The sequence below is a fragment of the Balaenoptera ricei genome, chromosome 3 (genome assembly GCF_028023285.1).
Source record: "Balaenoptera ricei isolate mBalRic1 chromosome 3, mBalRic1.hap2, whole genome shotgun sequence".
NCBI lineage: Eukaryota > Metazoa > Chordata > Mammalia > Artiodactyla > Balaenopteridae > Balaenoptera > Balaenoptera ricei.
The window spans coordinates 101,555,558-101,578,693 of NC_082641.1; the positions used below are offsets into that span (position 1 = coordinate 101,555,558).

At 40.1% G+C, this 23,136-nt stretch overlaps 1 protein-coding gene across 6 annotated transcripts in view; it reads left to right on the forward strand.

Annotated features, from left to right (window-relative positions):
- Window positions 1–23,136, forward strand: part of SNCAIP (synuclein alpha interacting protein) — a 217,159-nt gene that overhangs the window by 75,160 nt on the left and 118,863 nt on the right. Inside the window, exon 1 of one of the 6 annotated variants that reach the window (XM_059916940.1) lies at window positions 21,895–21,921. The exons of the other annotated variants lie outside the window; for them this stretch is intronic. The gene's annotated coding sequence lies outside the window, so the exon portion shown is untranslated. Of the gene's footprint in view, window positions 1–21,894; window positions 21,922–23,136 lie in introns of those variants that run through there. 6 annotated transcript variants of the gene reach the window in all.

Consider the following 23,136-nt stretch of genomic DNA (forward strand, 5'->3'; position numbering starts at 1 on the left):
TCGTCTTTGTATATTCCTGTGCTTAGTACAGTACCTCTCACACCAGGGATGCACGATAATTTTTAAATGAGTGAATGAAATATGTGTACTGAAATGTTAATCTTCGGGTTTTTAAGGTGATTTTTTTAGGTTTTTTCTGTTTCCTTTAACTTGATTCTCATATTTGCGTCTTGGAACACTGGACATGAAGACAGGTTCTCTTTGAAATTGCTGCTCAGACACTTTTGCAGCAGTTCTCCCAACTACTCGTTTCCTACTTCGTCACTAAGAGCTGCCTTAAGAAAGAGGTGGGAAAATAGCAGTGGCCCAAAGTTTATCTCAAGGCTAGACTCTATGGCTCGGGGATCAGATGAGGAGTACTTTTTCTTCCTACCGTAGACAGGGCATCTAACAGTTAATATCCGAGGTGCTTTCTCTGTGTTGCAGTTATTCTTAGGGAATCCTCACAGCAGCCCCAGGAAAGAGATGTTACATTCTCAGCCTTCCTCTCCATGTGAGAAAACTAAGATTCAAAGAGTTGAAGCCGCTAAGCTCCCTCTTCCTGGAGCCTGCAGAGCTGCCAGCCACTCATCTGGGTTGTTGAGGAGGAGACCCCATCCCTGACTGGGCTCCCAAGTCATCCATTATGATGTTTTTGTTGTTGTTCTAGAACGAAGTGACCACTTCCTAAGAATAAAACATTCCAGCTGCCTTCCTTGGCCATCAATTATGTCAAAAACACTATGGAAAAAGTTGTTGAAAGACGTAAGGACACCAGTACTCTATGTAGTTGAAGTTAAGATGAATGTCTACCTTAGAAATTCCAATTTTGTTCTTGTGAATCTACCATTGCCAGATAATAAAGGCCTCTTACAGAGGTTGTACTGTCATGTGTATAAAGGCCTCTTGGACAGGCATGGAAGAGGCTTAGTTCTGAGAATCACGCATAAAGTTATACCAAAGATACACAAAATGAGCTAAACACTTTGGAAGCCGCAGAAGCTTAAGAATGTTTCTTAACCTGTTGTCAGTCTGAGAGCATTTTGAGGCTCTGATGAAAGCTATGGTTTCTTTCCTTAGAGAAAAAAGATGTGCACACTCACACACACACCACTTTGGATCTGATTTCAAGAGTTTCCATCTGTGGATTTCCTGGGGCTCCATGGCCTCCAGGTTAAAAACCTTGCTTAAAAGCTGTAATCTGGAAGAAGGGTAACAGCCATTGTTGAGTGTTTACCGTGTATCACATGTAACCATTTATCATGATCACCATGTGCCAGTCCTTTCTGAAAAGCACATCATAGCCAACCAGCCCCTAAGACGTGCATGATGAGCCCTGTTTTAAGCTGTGGAGAGTGAAGTTCGGAGAAGGAACTTACTTGTCTCCCAGCTGCCAAGCGGTCAGCGTGGAATTAAACGCAGAACCCAGATCTGCATCACCGCTCCTTCACTCCATTCTTCTTACCAGGAGAGGCATGAGACCCGGTCAGGGAGACTCCCAGCCTCTGTTGGTCCTGACTGCCCTCAGCCTTCAGTTTCCCCGTTGAAAGTCAGTCAAGTGGCTGCTTCTGCCTCAGGAGCCTCCTGGAATGTTTCCAGTGCCAGAGTGGACAAGGGCTGGGAAGGTCTCAGCTCACTGTCGCCCGCCACGCAGAGCAGATAACATCCCTAGAGAGATGCGGCCCGACTGCCAGACCATCCCTGGGTGAGCGCCGCACTTGGTCCGGAGTGCTGTTTACACACCTGGAAACTTTAACTCAGCACATCCTCCACAACACAAGCGCCTGCACGTTCTCCATGTGAGCCCGTCCACAGATGTTTATTGTGGGCGCCTGTTTGCCCGGCCCCACACTCGGAGCTGTGGTCACGGCAGCACACAGATGTGGGTCCTGAGCTCTTGGCGCTTACACCCGGCTCACATCTAGCAGAGAAGGGGGCTAACAAAGGATTTAAATAAAGTGCGATAAGTTGGATGAAAAAGGAAGTATAAAGGATTCATTCCATTCTTTGTAGTTTCAAAACTCTAGTCCCAAATATGTCTAGTTCTCTAGCCCTTTCCGTCCTCCCTCTCAGGGTGTTTAGAGAGCTTCAGGTTTCCAGAGACTTGCTTGACAGAGGAAGGGGGACCCACGAGCAGAGCAATTCCTCTCAGGTCCCCCTTTGCAGGTGAGAAGGCAGAGTGACCAGACAACAGGCCACAGATGGAGTGAAGACAAGGCTGACTGGTCGGTCTGGTCCCAGCAGGTGCTTCTCAGTTATTGGTGATGTGACTATTGTCCTTGTTTTGGTCTTCACGTTGTAGTCTCTCCACTGCAAATGAATCTGGCAGGTAAGTACTCTTCAGGGAACAAACACACCGTCAGCCTGTGCTCCCTCTTTGTAGCCCCTCTGGGCTCCTCATGTGTCACCTCTTCTCTCATTGCACGGCTACTTCTCCCCTCTTGCCCACCTGCCCCCGAGACAGCCTCCTGGGTTTTCTCCCCAAATGTCTGCTTGTGACCAGAACAGCCTGCTAGAAATAAATAGGATCCATGGGTGCGAGCCCCATAGGTCATTTCAGATCTTCCAGTAGGCACAGTAAGAAAAGTAGAAGGAAACAGGTGAAATTAATGTTAATAATGTTTTACTTAACCCAGGATATCCAGAGTATTAGCGTTGCCCTATGTGACCAATATTTTAAAAAATCATTAACCGATTCTTTACATTCTTTTTTTCCCAAACTCTTTGAAATTTGAGTGTATTTTATTGTTTTAATTTTTAAAAATTTTTATTGAAATATAGTTGATTTACAATGCTGTGTTAGTTTCAGGTATATAGCGAAGTGATTCAGTTATACATATATATATAAATACATATATTCTTTTTTTACATTATCTTCCATTATATGTTATTACAAGATATTGAGTACAGTTGGGTGTCTTTTATTCTTAACACAGACCAGCCACGCTTGCCATCCTTGGTCACCACATGTGGCTCGTGGCTCCCGTGGTGGCCTGCAGGCTTGGGCTCTGAGGAGGCCCTGGGAGTCCCAAGAGCAGACTCAGCCACCACCACCTCTGTCCCCCGCAGCACTTAGCTTGCGCCTCTGCCGACGCCCCACCAGGAGGTGTTGTACTCGGCTGTCTGCTCTCTCGAACGTGGGCCTTTGGGGGCAGGCAACGTGTCGGTCATCTCTCTGTCCCTCGTGTAGAGTGCAGTGTTTAGGAGGCCCACAGCTGGCATTTGGGACATTGAACGCGTTAAAGGATGGGGGAGGGTTATTTGTAACCTCAGGAGCGGAAGGGATTGGTATGGGGAAGGGGGCTCACCTCCCCACCCCTGGCTCCTGCCTTGCGATCCCTGGTTCTGTCCGGCGCCGCAGAACTGCATTTGAGTCAGACTGAGTGGACAGGGGGCCTCGACAGTTAAAAGGGACATTCTAGCCTAGAATCGTGCCGAGCTTCTATGTGTCTCGTTGAGTGAATACTCTAATACTGAATACTAGGGGAACTTATCTGCAGTCTAGCATGTTAAACTGTAACGTCTTATTTAACGGCGGTAGGGGAGGGGGCGTAGGCAGGACAGACCAAACACCAAAACAAAACTTGTCCACTGGACAAGCCTCCCAGCGAGATTACAAAGAAGGCCAGCTGACATCTAGAACATTAACTACACAAAGAAGGAATAGCCTGCATCAGGAAGCTGTTAGAGTCATAATGATGAGCTTTCTCTATGTTTCCAGTGGTTTTAGAGTCATCACTACGCCCCCTGAGAGAATGGGAGATTTATAGGCTGAGTCAGTTTGCCTTTGCACGTACAGTATTTAAATTTTGCAAGTTCTCCTAACCAACTAATGTGCATGTGCTTGCTGGTCTACTTTACCCCTAATGATAAATGCCACTTAAAATAATTGATTCAACCAAACCTCAAAGATTGGTACTGCGACAAAACCATACTAATCACATATTCAAATAAATTCAAAGTTTGCAAAGGGGAGAAAACATTAGTGTTTGATCTGTTAAGTCATATAAGCATCTTAAGAAGGACTTCTTGTATCAGAAAAGAGTATGGTTACCTCAGGCCCACTCAAAAGGTACGTTGAAATAGAAAGTGGAATTAGGCCTAACCTCCGTTTTCTGCAGTTGATTCCCATTTTCAACCTGGAAAGCTCCTTGACCTCCTTGAGGTTTTTGTTTCTCAGAGTGCACACAGGGAAAAGTAAATCCTGCTGTCACACACTATGTAGGAGGAGGATGAATGAAGTCTAGAGAGTGTTTTGAACAATTCCTCAAAAAAACTATTTGGAACAGTTGGAGGGCAAAGTAGCTGCCAATATTTTTGCAGACTAAATTCTAAAAAGCCAGAAAAATCATAGCATACATCCAATTGTAGATAACCAAACACTAACCATGTTTAAGTAATTCGAAGATCTCTTTTTAATAAGTCAAGGATGGTTCAAGACAGGGAGTGCTTTTTATCTGTTGGCTCCAGTTTGGGGAAGGCTGCTTTCATGTGAGTCTCTTAAAAAGAACTCGTGCCTGTCTGTATCTGCAGTGTCCTTTGTCCAACATGATGGCTCTGGTGTGCTGTGTTGGTGTAATTGAAAACCTATAAAAAGGCTGAGAGCTACTTTTGAACTGGCTCAGTGAGCTTGGACTGGGTTTGTCAAAGTGGTGAAAGGTTTAAAGGAATTTTCCTAAATGAGGTCTCCAACCTGTGTTTTAGCCATATAGTTCCAATGAACTCTGAGGCCCGTGAACTCAGAGAAAAGCAGTCATATCAAGATGGAAAATAATGATTCATTTTCATTCCCTGAGCTCTGCAGACATAAGCACACTTCGCGGCTGATCATCATAATTTAGCAGTACTGTTGTGCACTAAAAATACAATTTAAAAGTCTAATGTTTAATTAAGTTGAGTACTCGCAGATTAACATGGTTACACATCTTAGGCACAGGATATAGCGCAGTGTTTACTCCTGTTGCTAGGAAATAACAGAGTTCTTCACAAGTTACAGGTTGATTTGGTAAGAAGAGGGATGTAAGTTTCTCCCGCTAACAGACTTGATCGATTCTTCTTTGTGTTTCATAATGTATGTAAATGCATTTCATGCCCCAGAAGTCCTGCACACTCAGAGCTTTTGTTGGTAACAGAAAGCCCAGGTATGTGCACCTAAGTAAACGTTTGGAGGATATTTGAAAGAGTGATTTTACCTAGAGCTCGTGGATGAAATCAGCTTCATCAAGTATTTGAGTTTTTAATGAAATGAATTTGTCCATTTGTTAGAATTATCAAGAAAATAGATTGTTCTTTAATGTATGATTATCACGAGGCTAATTAATGGTTTTGCATTCTTGCCATTAGTGGGAAACTGTCAAATTAGTATCAAAATTTAATCCAGGTTGATGGTTTTCCAAAATCATTAAAACTTGCATGTAGGAAATCAACTCTGTTATTCTTTTTTCCCTTTCCCTCCCTTTGGCAAACCTCACTGCGTGACACATTGTACAATAGTTTTTAAAAATGCAAAGCTAATGCTTGCACAGCATGAAAGGGAGTAGCTATGCCAGCTCACTTGCCTTGTCCCTGGAAAAGACGAAAGATTTCTATGTGCTATTTCAGTCAGGACCAGGCGTGAAAGAGTGGCCTCCCCAAGCTCAAAAGCAGAACTAAGAAAAAACCCACGGGGACACATTTCTGTTTGATCTATTTGAATCAGGCCCTTGTTCACAGGGCTGAGATTTCAAAGCAGAGGCCCTTCCTAAAAGATGGAAAATAGCAGAATACTTGATTGTGTTGAGGAAAAATATCAGCTTTTAGATGGCTTGTGCTTATTACAGGATTTTATCCTATATGCAAACTCAGAACAACTTGGGGAGAAGAAGGGGAGGGCGCTGCTGAGGGGCAGGATTCTGACTGCACTCCAGGATATGTGCCCATGACCTCTCTTGGTGATTAACACACTTTAAACTTCCTTCTGGGTAATTATTGACTCATTTCTTTAGAAAACCACTTGTTGATTTCGGTAAGAATGTTTTCTCAGTCTGTGCAAGTAGCTAGCGCAGTTTCAGGTACATGCTATGTGATCGATACATGTTGGCTGAGTAAATGAATCCTTCAACATGTCTTGCAAGTAAATGTATCAATAATATAAGACCTAAGGCTTACTCCACTGCAGTAAATAGAGGTTAAAGGCTTGTCTTCTCAAAAGATATCATCGTGTAACCTGTGTTATTTATACTCAGAGCATCCCTCTGAAGCAGCAATACTGTCAAACAAGTGGGCAGAATGCCATGTGATGGAAGGTTGCACTGCTCAGCTGCTAGTTGGAATAGGTGAGGGAATTGTAAGAGGCCTGAGACCTGCTGTTACAGAACTTTTGATGCTAGAAGGGAATTTGGAGATTTGACAGTAATGAGATGGAAAGGTGAGATAACCAAACTGGAACATAAATTACTAGCTTTTAGGGTGTGGTGATTATTTCCTGTCATTCTTACTGTCACCTGAAACACCCAACAGCACTCTTGTAAATGGTGTGGGATAAAGATGGTGGATGGAGGAGACCGCTGCATTGGTTATGGGCAGGGGTATGAGTCTCACAGAGCACAGCCTGACTCAGCCTCTTACTGTGTGTGTGATTTGGGACAGCTTACTGAACCCCTTGATATTTTGATATTATTTTTTCTTTCTCTAACAAGTATCTATTGATTACTTCATTTATTCAAGGTAAGTTTTGAATGATTAGGATAAAATGGGAATCATGGATATCTGATCCACTCTCTTCCTTTCTCCACCTGCTCTGTGTGCTGAGATATTTGGACTGAATCAGTAGGCTTCTTTGTTCTCTGGCTTCTGGTTGGGTTTGGCCAATGGGAGGCATCAGCAAGAGATGAGCAAGCAGGTGGGGAGAGAGAGTTTGCACTATTTATTCCTGGGCTCCCTCCTTATCAGCTCGCCTCCCTAGACTATAGGCCACTGTCCTTGGCACACGAGCACCTCCCTAAGACCACTTTCTGAATTCTGGTAACTGTGTCCTCCCCCAGACACTTCATACTGATAAATGCTCCCCTTTAGTCTTACTAGCTCAGGGTACTGCACCATCTCTTGTAGTTTTTCCAAACCCTGCCCACACCTTTGCAAATGATCTCTTTATTAAAATACCCTCAAACTGCATTCGATTGTGCCACCTGTTTCCTCGTGGGAACCTAACACAAGTGGTTACCTGTTTCAGAGGTCATTGTAAGAATGACATGATTTAGCTAGAATTTAAAACAATGATTGGCTCACAGTAAGTATTCAACGAGGTTAAATATGATTATCATCATCAGTTGTTTTTTATTACAAAATATTGAGTTCATCATATTCATTGTTATTACAGTGTTTTAAATTTTTAAAAAGATGAGAAGAAAACTATCACGTTGCAGACGTTAAAAGTGGAAAAAGTGAAACAGAGACGTCAAGGGCTGAAGTCACACAGTGCTTCAGTTCTAGAACTAAAAAATGAACTAAAGATTTTTGACCTTGTTTCTTTGCACAGGGTACACAGTCACAACATGTCTGGAAAAGAAAGCTACAACTTCAAAGTATTTAGTAAATTAAAACATAACCTACTTGGAGTAAATGGGTATGCCAAATGTCATACATCCTATTTGTGACCACTAAATAATAATTGAGTTGAATCATGGACACCTCAGCATCTTCTAATTAATGTACGAGCTGAGGCTAAGCATTTTCACATTTATACCATCTTGGTAGTATCAAGACAGATGATCCTTAGGACCGAATTTCTTACAGACTCTTGAGGGTAGATACGTTTATTTGTACTCAGAGCTGAATAGGAGACCAGCGTTATGATGCTTGTATAGTAGATTTTCTGCACACACACAGTTTTCTAACTTCCATCTAAGAGTTCTCATTCTTAAGTCACATAAAACAGGTGACTCTGTGATATTTGGTGCCATCTCATCTTTAACTTATAGTACACTCATTAAACTGTTTGTCAAGAATGAAAACTAACGAATTCCCTGAAGAAGTAGTGGTCAGTTTGAAAAATGAAACATCCTACAACGTCTTTCCATTCGATAATAAATTTGTCATAGTTGTTGAAAGTTCAGACCATATGGATGTATCTTTCAGTGTCTTGGAAAAATTGTATAAGTATTCACTAAGAAACTAGAAAGAAAGTGAATTTCAGAAATGTCTCTTTTTTACAATTACGTAGAGTCAAGGGAGGTATAGCAATTTGAAAGGCCTTTTGATGTCAGTACAAATAAGGTTTTATAGATTGTCCCTTCTATTCAAGGAGCTAAGTGGCAAAAATAAATATCTTGTTTCTAGAAGAGCTAATGCTTCTAGAAGGAATGATTGTCATTTGAACATTTGGATCTCTTTTTATTTAGCATTTTCTTTAAAGTCAAATCCAGGTAAGGTTTCTGTCGTCTTTCTTTATAAAGAACATGCCTTTCATATATTGGGCATTTAACAAATGTAAACTTTCTCAGCTATTTGTTTGTTTATTGTCTTTGAATTGTCCTTTCTGGAGGAGATATTACATCAGAGTGCCATAGTGATCTCCCAATTGATCCTAGTGAAGCCTCCCGTTGCTTCCTTCCACCTGTCTACTTCTGTTTAGATTTTCTCTCTTCCCATTTTTTGCCTTGAGTGAAATACAGTGGCATATTCACTGAGAGGAACTAGTATATTCATAGTAATTATTATTCTAAATGATGGCACTGTTTTTTTTCAGCACATCAGTTGTGTCGACATGCATATGAGCAATGTGGGAATAAAATAAAGTTCTTAGTAGATCATACCCAAAATATCACACTATACCAAAGAACCTTCTGTGGCTGCTTGCCAAACAGGGGTAGTCATAGGTTTTTTAGAGTAATGGATGGTGTTTGCAGATGGAGGACACATTGCTTTATGCAGTCAGTTTGTAAACATGCTTTGATACCTTTCCTGTGTAGATGCAGTCTTTTCCTTCTCTGAACTTTCTATCTAGTGGAGGATAAAATTGTCCATCAATAGTAGAGGCATGGACCAAGTGCTGTAGTAAGAAGGAGGAGGGCGCAAGGAACTCTACCTGAAATCGGGAGGAAGGTGGCCAGGTTATCAAGGGCTTCCCAGGAAAAGTGACATTTGCTTTAGAGTTTAAGGCCAAGTGGGGGTTCACCAGGCAGAAAACTTAGGGGAGGGTATTCGAGTCTGACAGACTTGGGAAATTATAAGTATTCTGATGTGACTTTACAGTAAGATATGTGGTGTGGAGTGGCAGGAGATAATGTTAAACTGGAGCCAAACCTTAATCTGCTTCCCAGTGTGGAAAAAGGGAGCCTATGTATCTTTTTCAGTGAGTGATATTAATAAATAACCCTACATAGATTCTTGTGTCATCCATGCTCAAGGTTTATACTATCACCTGTGTTGTGACTTCCAAATTTTTATCTCTAGCCCTGGGCTAGAGATTCTCTTTGTCTTCTGCTCATCTGCATTTTGCTGTTTCATCAGCTCTCACATAGCCTACACCCCCAAAGTAAACTCATCACCTTTCCCTCAAAATCTTGGCTCTGTCCCAATATCTTAGTTTAATCAATGGCCCCAATTACCAAGGTAGTTATCCATGACACTCCCTTCTCTTGAACACCCCCAGCATCTCCCGACATCCGAACACTCAACAAGTTGCCTTATTTATTCAGTTACTTTCAACATTATTGTCTCCTTTCCATGTGCATTTCTAGTATCTTTATTCAGGTTGCCGTCATCTTTCTCTTTGATTACCACAGCAGCCTCTTAACCCGGCTCCGTCCCTTTCTGCTCAGTTATCTCACGGTTACCAAGTTGATCTTTCAATTGATTGAATCAGTGACTGTGCTAGTAAATTTTTAGTAGGTTCTCATCGCCTATGGATAAAATCCAAAATCCTTAGCACGACATATTGATACAAACCCTTAGGATTTTGGCCCTGCCCACTTGTCCAGCCTTCTGGGTCCCGTGACCGATCCCCTGCCTTTCTCTAGACTTACTAAATGTTGTGGAACTCCTGTAATTGCCAGTCTGTTAGTCTCCTGGGAATTTTCCTATTCCTGTTCCCAGCCTTCTTACCCTGTCAGCTCATTCCTCCCCGCCTCTGCCTCCACCCAAGTTGGGGTGAGGTGTTTCTACCACTGTGTGGTGATAGGTGGTTTACTTTTCTCCACTAGATTTCAGCCTCCTCAATGTCAGGTAACATGTCTCTTTCATGTCTGCCATATTCTCAGTGCTTAGCTTCATGTCTGACTCACAGTTGTAGCAAAAATAATAGTGTTGACAAAGCACTTAATATAGACCAGGCAAGGTGCTAATTTATTTACATATATTATCTCTTTTAAAGGGGAAAAACAAAATCAAGCTATGATTTGGAAAGGGAATGTGGCAGAAAAGTGAAGATTGGGCAAGAGATTTGTGACAGGGAGTACAGTAAGGACAATATTTTATCAAAACAAGTGAGAATTGAAAAGAGATCCATACTAGGGTAGAAATCAAGTGGAGAGAATTTATTATAGTGATTCCTATGGATATTGAATAGATGGGTGGATGGTTGGATGGATGGATGGATGGATGGATGGAAGAAAGAATAGAGAACCCAGCATGTGTTCCTTAGAACTTGCTGTGGAACTTACTTTGTTTAACTTACAGTCTTAATAACTTTGCTGCAGCAAGTTTATTAGGATGAGAGGAGCAACTGCCTAGGTGCAGAAGCAACCTATGTGGCAACAACCTGAGAGGAGACTAACTTAAAAGCAGAGATATCATAAGAGTAATATGTGACAGCTTTTAAAAATAGATATTTAGAATTACATGTACATATAATATTATTAAGTCCAAAATTAATTGTTCGAATGTGGAAGTATGTTATATAATTCAGAATTCTTTCAATCAAACATGAAGCTTCCAGTGGTGTGATTGTAAGCCTAGGGATTGACAGTAGGGAGTAATGGTTAAAAGCGAGGACCCTGGAATCAGAGTGCCTGGTTTGAACTCTTGCTCAGTCATTTACTAGCTATAGGACCGGGAGGATATTACTTAACCTCTAAAATGGAGGTACTTTCTTTGTTGGGGTGTTTTAATGATTAAATGAAAAAAGAAAAACATGTGTTACTACAGCATAGTGGGATGTAGCAAACACTCAGTGAAGTATGGGCTCACCTCTGTGTGTAACCAACCGCATTCCTTAGCAAAAGTGGGAAAGGGAGCAGTTACTGCATTTGCACTTCAACTCTTGTTTTTGGCTGGCTTTCATCATGTTTTGTAGATGTGTTATAGTGGGTAAAATATTGCCTTGTTTTATATTTAAAATGACAGTTTTGTTTACTAAAATCCACTTCAAGGAACTCTGTGTTTGCTAGGGTACAGCCTAAATGCATTTAGTTTTCCCACACAATTCCTTAAAAGAATTAGTGAGATGAAAAACATGTTAGTGGTGAACAATCATTTAATGCACACAGTGTATTAAAATATGATACCTAGTTATGTCCTTTTGGTGGGAATTCTCGAGTTCATTGGTGTTGAATGTTCATTAAGTAGTCCCTTTTACTATTTATTATTTTAGCTAATTAAACATCTTCACAGGAAGAATCTTTAAAATCTGCTTTCCAAATGCTCATATTAGTCACTATATATTTCAAGGTAAAAATATCCTAAGGAAAATTGCCCAGAAATAAAAATATATATATATTTATTGATTTAATGACTATGTAACTGATCATGAAGAATGAATGAACCTGTAGTATTAACTTAGTGAGTCTCTTCTGAGTGTCTGCTTTTTTAGCTTCTTTGCCTTCCTTGGTTTCTTTGATCGATATAGATTCAAAACGTTTGGTGCCTCCTCTCAATCCACTGTCATTCTCTGTACTTTTACCTTGTGTTATTTTTTTCTGTCATAGCACTTACCCAACTTAACACATCCTAGGTTTATTTGGTTATTTATCATCTGTCTCCCCTACCTGAATATAAGCTGCTATGTGCCAGACTTTCCTTTGTTTATTGCTATATCCCTCAGTCCTAGCATAGTGCCTGGCCCATAGCAGAAATTCAGTAGATATTTGTTGAATGAAGAAGTGTACACATATAAGCTTGTTCTTAGCCGAGAGTCCTAAACAAGATTGTGCTGCTACATGAATGTGTTTTTGTAAACATTGTTTGCTGAATATAATGCAATGCTTATTCACTGAAAACACAAAACAGAACTTGGAAAATACAAAGAAATATCAATAGAAAAATTTAAAATCATTCTCCAACTCTGAGACAGTGATTAACATTTTGGTGTGTTATCCCCTTCATGTATTTGATATCATGATTATGCACCATCCTGGATATATTATTTTGTACCCTGCACTTTTTTTCATTTAGCATTGTGTCATCAGCATCTTCCTATATTTTTTTACAAAACTTTTATAAAGACTTCTATTTTAAATGGTGGAGTAAAAGTCCATTTCTCCCCAGCTCCAAACAACAACAGAAATAATGAAAAAACAGGGAAGAAAATCCATCTGTAATGAAACAAGTCATTAGCAGCAACCCCAGAGCACAAACCTTGAAGTACACCGGCCAAGTCTATAATGTATGGATACAGGTGAAGGAAGGCATAAGAACCTACACTTATCATCTTGGACCTTGAGCAAGATGCAGATTTCCTTCAAATTAAGTGCACTGCTGTAAAAGACATCTCCAGTGTTCCCTGAATTATGGGACAAGACCTAGAGCCATAGATAGACTGTAGGAGAAGTTGGGAGTGACTCTGTAAACAGCCAAGTGTCAGCACTGAAAGGCAGACAAGATGGAACTGGAGGAGAAGCCATTCTGAGGTGCCATTTTAATTTTCTTGTCCCCAGCCCACTGGCTGGAAGTGAAGTGTGGAAAGGAAGGAGGGAAGGCAGCCATTGCCTGCAGGGCTTTTCTGCAAGGTCCACTGGAGCAAGCAGTGAGAGGAGCAGGGGTAGCAGAAAAGAAAGGCTTTCTGGGAGAGCTAGCCAAGGCTTCTCGGGAAACGCATTACTTATTTCAGACTGAGACACTGAATAATATTTGGTGAACTAAAAAAGTGAATACTTTCACCTTATCTCTCAATTTGGTAGAGAGACTTGGCCACTAGGGAGAAACTAACCCATTAAGATTAGAAATAAGAATGAAATAGCTGAGCTTGTGCAAACTTCATGTAGTTTACAGAAAGAGGTTAGCACAAAGATAAGGACCATAAATCACAGATTAAGCAACATGGCACAAAAGGGCATGTTTCTGTAGTTGTAAAATGAGCTTTGCGGCAAAAGGTGAAGCTGAGCTTTTCAAAACGCGGGAATGTCACTGTTTATTTATGAGCCGAGATAAAACTCATTTTTAGATAAATGACTACATTGAAATACCATAATGCGTACTGTTCAAGAGCTGTTGTGGTTAAAAAATGTGACTATAAAAATGTCACATTATCACAGAACCTATTTGTTGGTTAGGTGTTTTCCGAGTCCCATCGACTCAGTTTATTGACTCCCACTAGGTTTTACTGCTGCCTGCCTTGTGTAGCCAATACACAGTAGCTATTGTAAAAGCAAGATAAAGTTCTTTCTACCTCACAGAGCCCTGAAGAGTTTCGGGAACTCAGTATGAACCAGAGCTCACATTGTTGGTGATGGTATTAGATGAAATAAAAATAAAGGCACTTTGTTGACAGAGACCATACCTCATTTACAGAAAAGCAGTGGGCTCTTCAAAATTCCAGTTCATATTTAATTTGAAACTTGACATCTTACATTCTAGTTGTTTACTATTTCCCTTGAGCACTCAAACTATTATGGTATCTCTCTGCCTGATTTAGCCAAGGCTGTATAACTTGTTAAAAAACCAGTACAAGACGGCGTGAGAGCAGCAGTCCTGCATTTTGTGTGCCTTGCAGGTTAGTCATGTTCGTAAATTACATTTTCATGTTATCATAGGCCGCAAATGAAATTTTTGGTGACAGATGGCAATAGGAAGTCAGAAGTAATGGGGAAATGGAATATGTGTCATGGTGGATAGAAGGAGCAAGTTGGTATGGAAAACTGAGCTTTGTGACGAGCAGAGAAGTGGATGAAGTGGATGAGTCAGGTAACAGTATGACAGGATGGTATAGCAGGCTTGCATCCTCCCAAGAGGTTATAAGAAGAGGAACTCAAGGAAATGAAAAGAGAGAGGCAAGCTAATAAGAGCAAACACATTTATACCATGTGCAGCCACTGTCCTAAATGCTTTACAAATGTTAACTCATCTTCACAGTAGCCCAGTGAGCTAGGAATGATTAACATCTCCACTATACAGATGAAAAAAAAAAAAAATGAAGCATAGGAAGCTTTAAAGTGCTTTGCTCAAGTCACACAGCTAACAAGATGCCCAGCTGGGATTTGAACCTGGGAACCTCAGATCCAAGTCCTCACTCTTGGTCATTATAGTGTATTGTCTCTCAGACGTGGGTGACAAATTAAGATGATTTGTAAAAGTTTAACTGTTTACTGTACAAAAGAATGAGTTGGCAGTCAGGTCTTTGTTCAAGGTCAACACCTGACTAATTCATACTCGAGGGAGTTCCAATAGGGAGGCGATGATTAAAAGAGGGCACACAGGTTCATGTCAGTGGACATAAGGTAGTAAAATTGAGAGAGGAAAACATAGGGTGGATTAGAGAAATTATTGTGATAGCAGAGCCTCCTCTGGGAACTGTGGGTTCATATTAGACAAACTGTTTCTTTTGAAAGTTCTATTCTGTAATTGAAAAATACCTTATTAGAAAGCGTGCTGGGGCTTCTGGTGGCGCAGTGGTTACGAATCCGCCTGCCAATGCAGGGGACATGGGTTCGAGCCCTGACCAGGGAGGATCCCACATGCTGCGGAGCAACTAAGCCCGTGCACCACAGCTACTGAGCCTGCGCTCTAGAGCCTGCGAGCCACGACTACTGAAGCCCGTGCGCCTAGAGCCTGTGCTCCGCAACAAGAGAAGCCACCGCAATGAGAAGCCCGTGCACTGCAATGAAGAGTAGCCCCTGCTCGCCGCAGCTAGAGAAAGCCCGCGCGAAGCAATGAAGACCCAACGCAGCAAAAAATAAATAAATAAAATTTAAAAAAAATAAATTAAAAAAAAAAGCATGCTAATATTGTGCAACTTTACAGTAGTCCTAGATTAAACAGCATATGAACCATTTCATTGTCCCTACTATGCAAATGAATTAACCACAGAATTTGGGTAAGTGTCCAGTAATTAGTGTATTGTTCTTTCAATTTCGGACCCTTAGGTAAAAATGATATTGACCCTATAAGTGTGGATTTAGTTACTTCAGTTTTTAGGAAATATTATTAAATTGCCAGAGGTATTATTAAATCAGTGTAGATTTGGCCAGAATATACTTTTAAATGCCTTTGGCAAAGTGCCTTCACTTTTAACAACTCACACAGTTAAAAGGGTGGGAGGAAGACTTTTAGGCAACTGAAATACATATTTTCAAGCATTTTTTCCTTTGACAGCCAAGGTACTATATAATCTTTTTTAAAATAAAAATAAAACCTAATGTTTTAGATTCATCTTTAGTGGAATATATTTGTTGGGGGGAAGCAGTTTTACAGACAAGTTTCAGTTGAACAATTGCCAAGGACCCAAAAGATAGGCTTTTTTATATGCCACATGTAGGGCTTTGTCTTTACAATGCCAAAACAACTGCTCAGTTCAATTAACTGTTTGATTCCGGGATCAAGTAAGCAAAACTAATTATTTGGCTAAATTAATCTGTTTTCATTTTTTTTCTCTCATCTTCCTCAATCAAAAGTCCCCATTTGTAGTTGTAGAGAAAGCAGATGTGCCAGTTCTTATGAAAAGTAAAAGGTGCTTCATTCAGGATGTTGCAGGAAGCCTGACCTCAGTAACCTTTAATGCACACTAGTTTTGGCAAACGGTTACTCTGGATTGTAACTGTTGCACGTTGGGACCTCTGGGAAATAGACTCCATGCAGGAAGTTTATTAGAGAGTGCTCTTGGGATCAACACCTGTGGAAGGAAGGGAAGGAAGCAGGAGCGGGCAGAAGAAGTTGGGCTCTGATGCAGTCTTACCAAAGGCCTCAGCCGATACGTGGAGAGTGGAGAGGCTTTCTAGCCAGGGGCAATTCCCAGGGCAGAGGACAGCGGAGAGCTGTCCGGCAGCATCATTCCCTGCAACTGGGAATGATGTCCTTCAGTCTTGAACTGGGAACAACAGTGCCCTCTATAATAAATGGCTAAAATATTTTGAAATTTTAAGAAGGAAATGGAAATAATAAAAAATAATATCTACATCTTATTGTTTACATTTAAGTTATATATAGTGTTACCACAGAAGCCTCATTTTACAAGGAAATGAAGCTAAGAGAAATTTTATTTGAATGTCTTTTTTTGCATAGGAGAGGGAAGAGGTCGTGTATTTAGCTATATACTGGTTATCAAGAGAATGCACATGTGTGTGCAAGAGTGTGTAATAGATAAATAGGATGAGCTACTTTTAGTCTTGTGCACTGTATTAGGAGCTGAACCTATCATTTAATCTGTGTATCTCCCCTGAGAGGGAGGTTCTGTTCTGATTCTGCTGATAAATAAACAGACTCGGATGGGTTAAGTGACTTGTCTGAGATCACACAGATAGTTAGTGGTACAGTCATGACTCTAAGCTAAGTCCATCCAAATCAAAGCCCTTTTTAGGATCCCATGCTGTATTGTTGGTTCTAGTGGTCGAACCTTAGCCAAAGATTTTCTGCTTCAGTGGATAACTTTCTACCCTAGTTTTAACCATGTTTCCTTACCCAGGTTTTGTCCTCACAAACCTCAGAAATCTGGTATTTAAACTGAGTGTTTATTGCTTTTGACCCTTGAGACAATTTCTGTAGGTAAAAGGCAAATATTTTTATCCCCACTTATCAGGACTCGGGTGCCGATGACAGTGGACCAGCATCCTGTGAAAACGGGTCCCTTCTGGGATGATTTCTGCCCTGTACTTCTGCCCCCATTTACTAGATGTGTTAGTGGGTAAAGGAAATTCTTGATGCTAAAATATGGTTAGGAGTCAGAGGTAACGCTGGGTGTACTGATTCCAAATCCCATGCTTGATTCCCCTTTCAGTGAGATCAATATGGGGAAAGAGATGTGTGTTTGTGTGTGTGTATAGTAAGTACAGAAACAAACCAAACTTTGAATGACCCTACATTATAATCATTTCATTTATGATGAGGGGATTCTGGAACCAGTAGAAAGAAATCATTTAGGGGGCTACTAGGAGAACTATAAATATATACACTTGAAGTATGTGACTTTTGAAATGAGTTTAAACCTCATTTAAATTAGAATAACTTCCTGTGGGCTTCTCATTTGATTAGAGTGCCTCAACTATGTTCTTTTACACTGTGTTCAATATTTTGAGAAAATACGGTTGACTGATCCCCACACTTGAATCAGGTTACAAATGACACATTTCCATTGCTCTATGACAGTTGGCTTCCTCTGATTTGTTTTCGACAGCACAATTGAAGTAGGCAAGGTTCTCTTGTTACTTTGCTTATTTTAATAGGGTACTGCTTGTGTCAGATAATCCAGAAGGACTTTAAGACATTGGTCAGATTTTCATATCATATTTCATCTTCTATAGTAAAAAAAGGAATAAGGCAAGTCATTGTAATATTTTCAGTCATATATATTCTTTAATAAAATGAAGTAAATGACAGTCTCCATCTGAAGTAGTTTATGTCTTTTCTCAAGCAACTATTACTTTATTCATATGTCTTTGGTTTCAGTTCAAATCTTAATTTAATGGAGGGTTTCAGGAACAGTTGGATGGAACAGATATTTCTGCATGATTGATGCAGTGTCCCATATATACTGTGTAACTCTGCATTATAAATTATTTGGAACTTTAATATTGAAAACAGATGACAGTATGTTTGCTTTTTGAAATGCAGAAAGAAGGATATTGGTATATAAACGTGTAGAGATTTGAATACATCATGAATGCATGTGTGTTCATTAACAACCACAAGTCAGCTTTAAAATACACATCCACAAGTTATCAGTACTAATCTAAATGTCTGTAAACTGAATTATCAGTACTAGTGCTGCAGTCAAGACCAACTAAGAATTTACTATTATTTTTTATTGCTCTGAGTATTAAAATGGTCACAGAACTACAGTAATACTGTTTCATATCTATACATGCATATATTAAGTTATGCTGACACTTATAATTGATAAAGGTTTATGAATGAGAACCAAATTAAAGATGGCTTTGAGTTCTCTTTTCTCCCCCCACAGTGAAGTCAGAAATCAAGTAGTAATATAATACCTTGAGAATTCATATATAATGTACACGATTTAATGAAGACTTTCAGGTTTCACTGTTATTTTAGATCCCCATAGTATTTGAATGGGGTTTCGTATGTCATTTGAGTCTCTTGGCCTAAGTCTTCAAGGGAATGTTCATTTCCTAAAACCTCTTTATGGGCTAAACATAAGAGTTTATAGAAGGATTCACGTGCACCTCTGCTTCTAGGGTAGGGATGATAAGTCATCTGCATACAGAGGCAGGGAGGTACTTGGACACCAGCAGGGGGGCTGGGGTGTTATGCAGAGGGGAGTGGTGGCAGCTCGCATATTGAGCGGCTTCCTGGCCTGAAGGAGGCAGCTGGGTTTGTGATCATTCAGGAGGTAGTGCCAGTTTCTCCACGTCTGACGTTCAAGACAAGACAAAAATATGGATGTTTTTGTAAAATTCCTTAATTTTAGAACACTGAGTAGGCCAAATCAATCCCTGATGTGGGCTACATATGGCCCAAAGGCCTCCAATGTTCACATTCCCATCTAAGTCATGGGAAACTGGAGTCCTGTGTTGTCTTGCATTGTATATACGTGGAATGCCAATACAGTTTGAGTAGGGAACTAATTATCTTAATAGAATCTTCAAAATGGAATCAGAACCAACTTTGGATAACGTTTTCTTCTTCAAGTGTGAAAAATCCTCCAGTGTTTTGGTTTAAGCCATGTATATGTACTTTTAAGCCCCAAAAGAAGCGGGGCGGGGGGGCGGGAAGTTGGAATCTCGTTTCATTTGGGGTATTGTCTTTTATTGATTGGTCCAAAATTGAGCACCCAATTACCTCTTTCCCATTTATATCTCAGCATGAGATTTCCTTTCCTGATTTAAGCCTTTGTGGCCCGTTTTTTATCTGATCATTTGTCTGTCTGATATCCTTGGTATGTTTTTGTAACATTTTTAACAGTTAATGTAAGTGCTATTTGTGGAAAGCAAGCTGGTCGCCTGTGAAGGGTCTCATGTGATTTCTCAAGTTGTTTTCACATTCAACTGATACTGGCTTCTAGAACAGAAGTCTGGGAACTAACAATGAGTGTTAGACCACTGAACACAGGTTACTTTCCTTTCCAAGTCTGTCTGCAGGGGCAGAGAGAAAAGATGAATGAAAATGGAAAATAAATGCATGTAGCTGAGCAGGAGGTTAATTATATTAATTTCAGGCTCAACCCAGCTTGACGACAATATAATAATCTTATAAAAAATGGAATGCCAACAAGGAGCCAAACTCCTATTACCTTTTTCCTTTTGAGAGCACAATATGTTATAGTAATCAGGAGCTCGTAAATTGCCCTTACAAGCAGTTCAGAAAAAGTTGCTGTACGAAGCCTACTTAAGAGTTGGAAACAGTGGGGAGATTCTTTTCCCTGTTGCACCTGAGGTGTTTTTTCCATGTGTTGAGTTTCATTTCAGTTGTTCAGTAGAGAACATAGGAATTCTGCTGTGCTTCTCGAACATGTGATGGGTGTGGAGGAGTCAAGCTGCAGTTGAGTTATTTTAAATACCGAGGAGCCAAATGTAAAGAGTACTCTGTAGTATGGTTCCTTGACTGTATATGTGAATACAGAGAAGCATCCTGTTTTCCCCTCATTTGGACTAGAATACCTGGTAAGAATTAAGTGGGGGATGAGAATGGGAATTAGTGGAGGGAGTGATGAAATATTCCAGTGCCTCCCAACACAAACCTCTCCCTTCCCTCACCAGGGAAGCTTCTGTTCCTCTCCTTCATCAATAAATTCTAAGAATCACCGAGTAAAAGACCAGTGATTCGAAGTGTTGACACCTTGAAGCAAGGGAATGTTTCTCAAAATATTTACAGCAGCTATGAAAGTAATTTAGAAAGTTGATCTGCCCTTAAAGTATTCAACTTTGTCAATTGTGCATAATGTCCTCAATATTTACTATTACTTAGTGCTACAAACATAAACAATCATTTCAATGACCCTTTGTATTAAAATATGTGAACCCTTATATTTCATTATTCGAGAGAACCACATGATCCCACAAGTCCATGGAAATTTTAGAGTAAATTTTACTGCCTCGTCACCTGTATCTAGACAAATTTATTAGGCACTTGCTGATGGTGAGTAATACCTGTTTATTAAGCTGATTTTCAGACTTCTTATAAGAGAGCTTTCATAAATTAGCTTTAGTACTTTAGGATTTAAGCTTAAATAGAGATTAGGCATTCATAAATTGAATCAAGCGATCATGGACTGAGAGAGAAGAAAACTATTTTTAATGCATTTTTGGTCTGAAACCCCTCCCTTTCTTTCAACCCCAAGAGCCTGCTCTGCCATAAGGAAGGACATAGTTAAAGTTAGATTCTCTGGTGCCAGAAATTTCTACTTTATGTCTTGGCTAACCAGTGAGGATAATCAGCACCTTGTCTCCCTTAAAACTGACAGGGTACCTTTTTAAAGTGTTGAAAGAGAAGTATACAGACGTTACAGGTTGAGCAGCCTCAATTCCCTGGCCTCGATGAAGATTTTGAAACTTATTTTCAGTCGTCAGGGTAATGCTCTATGGTCAGTAAATGAATTGGCTACCCTTAGTCATTGGCATTTTCTACGTAATGCATAAAAGGTGGTAGTGCGTACTCTGAAATGTAAAATCGACATTATTCATAGGAATGCTCATTTTGTATAGTTTTATGGTACCTTAAACATAGAAACCATCAATTACCCAGTTTGGTAAGGCTGTCGACTGTTTAGTATTTTAAGAAGGCAAACCATTTAAAGATTCAGATTTATTAATCTTTTGGAAATTAACCCAGTCCCAAGTTTTAAAGGAAATCTGCCTAAATTCAGACAAGTGCAATGAACCTGCAGGTTTTTTAACACTTTTATTTGGAAAACTGTAGGATTGTCTATGCCTCTTGTCACTGTTTAAAACTTTGGTCTGTCTAATGCCTCCTCAGAAGAGCAGTAAGCACCTTTGTCTCTTGGGGTTCTGTAGGAAACTGCATTATTCTGAGGCAGGCTCCACCATTTGAAATCCACCCCAGTATCTTGGAAATACTGCATAGGAGGTACATGGGGTGTCGTGGGAATAGCTAGCACATAAAATAAACAGTACCCCATGCTGAATTTACCTGTTTCTAAAATCCTTTGTCGCTCGTAAATTTACTTCTTGATTATGTCGTAGAAACAAAAATTAAGGGAGTATAAAATAAACTTTAGGAAAGTTTCTCTAGCAAATATAAGTAAAATATGCTTTTTGTCATCTAGCCACCCCTTTCTCTAGGAGAGTAGAACTTCCGTGGATGGTGAGGCATGGGATGTTTTGCATTTTAGCTGTGTTCTCACAGCTCCTCCATTAGCTGCATGTTCTCACAGTAATCAGGATATTGATTGCTAGCCATCAAGATTAATACGCTCCAAGTTATAATTTTTTGGTTTCTCCTTTTCTCCTATTCTACTCCTCTCCTCAGTGGCTGATCCACTACTGTCTTATTTTCCAAGTACTCAGTCTGAGGGTAGAGAAGACTGAGCCGGGTGGTTTGGAGAACGGAAGAATGGAATCAACACCGCTCTGTGTCCCCCCAGTGGGAGTCACCCGCTCCCATTGCTCAGGTCCTCAGGTAATGTCTATGGGAGTGGCAATTGCAAGCATCCAGTGGCCTCTGGCAAGCAAAGAGCTGGCATTTCTCACATGATTCAGATCACTGGATATGGATTTGGGTGCTAAAGAAAAGGCAGGATCATTTCAGTCCAGATGCAGCTAGTTGTATCAATAATGCTGTCAGTCATGATTTGAATCCTTATGGAGTGCCCAGTGAAGTGCAAGTACCCCAGTCATTGTCTCACTTAATTCTCATGGCAGTTCTAGGGGGGCACTTTGATGACCATTATCCCCAATTTACAGATGAAGAAAATGGAGCTTATAGAGAGGCTAAGGAACTTGCCGTGGTTATTCTTCAGGTCATTGGTGGTGAAAGGACTCAACCCTGGCCCCGAACCCATGCCCTTAATACAGCCTGTGTCCCCCCAACTGTCTTCTTCACTCAGCAGTGTGTATAATGCATTCCACAATGTTAACTTCTGCATCTGTCACTTGTTTTCATGGTGACAGCGTGATAAACAGGCAGTGCTCTTTTTCCAGTGGCAGAATGTTTAAGATATATTGTTCCTATCTTAGAGATGTATAGGGGATTTTTGCAATTGATATGTGAAACTCTATCTCTGTATTTGCCTTAAGTAAGGACAAAATAGAATGTCTTTTTCTTCCTTTCTTCGTAAACTCGTGATTACACTTGCATTGGAAAGGATCCCGTGGCAGATGGCGTCTTAGAGTAGTTTTAACAAATATGTTCACGTCCTTCATACCAACCAGTTTTCCGATGACACAATAAAAACTGAACATTTTCATGTTGAAACCTACTTAGGTACTTAGCTGTCAAACTAAATCAACCAAGTATTATTTTCTGCTCGCCTCTTAGATGTGGATAGCTAAATATTCACTTATGGAGTTTAACTCTTGCCAGTCAAGTAGTTTTCTCATGTTTCCTCTTCGTCTCACTGTCCTCCTGACAATCAGTACTGTCTGAAACCTTTCACTCAAGCAGCGACATATCATTACATTAGGCACACTTTTTTTTCTAATTCAGTAATTTTCACTGGAGACTGTTGAAATTAGTGCAAGTTTTAATTACAGGATATTTGAAGGAACAGATGACTTTTATATGTAAGCAGTTATTTAAACTGAAATAAAATATTAGTAATCATATCTTCCTTTAATGAGTCACTGAAAGTGTTCTGTAAGTAAACTCTGCATAGATATTCTTTAAAAATGATAT